Source organism: Stegastes partitus, unplaced genomic scaffold, assembly GCF_000690725.1.
Source record: "Stegastes partitus isolate 25-593 unplaced genomic scaffold, Stegastes_partitus-1.0.2 Scaffold435, whole genome shotgun sequence".
Lineage (NCBI taxonomy): Eukaryota > Metazoa > Chordata > Actinopteri > Pomacentridae > Stegastes > Stegastes partitus.
The window spans coordinates 120,472-122,510 of record NW_007578166.1 but is presented as its reverse complement, the minus strand read 5'-3'; positions in this window follow the sequence as shown (position 1 = coordinate 122,510).

The window sequence follows — 2,039 nt, the reverse complement described above, 5'->3', positions numbered from 1 at the left end:
CTTGTTAACAGGAGGCTGCACAAACTATACTGCTCAAAAAAATAAAGGAAACACTAAAACAACACATCCTAGATCTCAGAAAATAAAATATTCCAGTTGAAAATCTTTGTTCATTACATAGTGGAATGTGTTGAGAACAAAATAATAAAAATGATCAATGTAAATCTAAATTATTGTCCCATGGAGGTCTAGATTTGGAATCATACTCAAAATAAAAGGTGAAAATCACATTACAGGCTGATCCAACTTCAGTGGAAATTCCTTAAGGCAAGTGAAAATGAGGCTCAGTAGTGTGTGTGGCCTCCACATGCCTGTATGACCTCCCTACACATGGGTATGCTCCTGATGAGGCGGTGGATGTTCTCCTGAGGGATCTCCTCCCAGACCTGGATTAAAGCATCAGTCAACTCCTGGACAGTCATGGTGCAACGAGACACGATGTCCCAGATGTGCTCAATTGGATTCAGGTCTGGGGAACAGGCAGGCCAGTCCATAGCATCAAAGCCTTCATCATGCAGGAACTGCTGACACACTTCAGCCACATGAGGCAGAGCATTGTCATGCATCAGAAGGAACCCAGGGCCCACTGCACCAGCATATGGTCTCACAATGGGTCTGAAGATCTCATCCTGGTACCTAATGGCAGTCAGGGTACCTCTGACTAGCCCATGGAGGGCTGTGAGGCTCTCCAAAGAAGTGCCTTCCCACATCATTACTGACCCACTGCCAAAACGGTCATGCTGGAGGATGCTGCAGGCAGCAGAACGTTCTCCACGGCGTCTCCAGACTCTGTCACGTCTATCACATGTGCTCAGTGTGAACTACTTTCATCTGTGAAGAGCACAGGCTGCCAATGGCCAATCTGCCAATCTTGGTGTTCTCTGGTAAATGCCAATCGCCCTGCATGGTGTTGGGCTGTAAGCACAAGCCCCACTGGTGGACGTCGGGCCCTCATACCACCCTCATAGGACCTGCTTCTGACAGTTTGAGCAGAAACATGCATATTAGTGGCCTGCTGGAGGTCATTCTGCAGGGCTCTGGCAGTGCTCCTCCTGGTCCTCTTTGCACAAAGGAGGAGGTTGCGGTCCTGCTGCTGGGTTGTTGCCCTCCTACGGCCCCCTCCACGTCTCCTGGTGTACTGGCCTGTCTCCTGGTATCTCCTCCAGGCTCTGGACACTGTGCTGACAGACACAGCAAACCTTCTTGCCACAGCTCGCATTGATGTGCCATCCTGAATGAGCTGCACTACTCAAGCAACTTCTGTGGGTTGTAGACACCGCCTCATGCTACCTCTTGGACTGAGAGCACTGACAAAATGCAAGCGTGACCAAAACATCAGCCAGAAAGGACGNCAGGCCAGTCCATAGCATCAATGCCTTCATCATGCAGGAACTGCTGACACACTTCAGCCACATGAGGCAGAGCATTGTCATGCATCAGAAGGAACCTAGGGCCCAGTGCACCAGCATATGGTCTCCCAATGGGTCTGAAGATCTCATCCTGGTACCCAATGGCAGTCAGGGTACCTCTGGCTAGCCCATGGAGGGCTGTGCGGCCCTCCAAAGAAATGCCTCCCCACATCATTACTGACCCACCGCCAAAACGGTCATGCTGGAGGATGCTGCAGGCAGCAGAACGTTCTCCACGGTGTCTCCAGACTCTGTCACGTCTGTCACATGTGCTCAGCGTGAACCTGCTCTCATCTGTGAAGAGCACAGGGTGCCAATGGCCAATCTGCCAATCTTGGTGTTCTCTGGCAAATGCCATTCGCCCTGCACGGTGTTGGGCTGTAAGCACAAGCCCCACTTGTGGATGTCGGGCCCTCATACCACCTCATGGAGTCTGTTTCTGACAGTTTGAGCAGAAACATGCATATTAGTGACCTGCTGGAGGTCATTCTGCAGGGCTCTGGCAGTGCTCCTCCTGGTCCTCTTTGCACAAAGGAGGAGGTTGCAGTTCTGCTGCTGAGTTGTTGCCCTCCTACAGCCCCCTCCACGTCTCCTGGTGTACTGGCCTGTCTCCTGGTATCTCCTCCATGC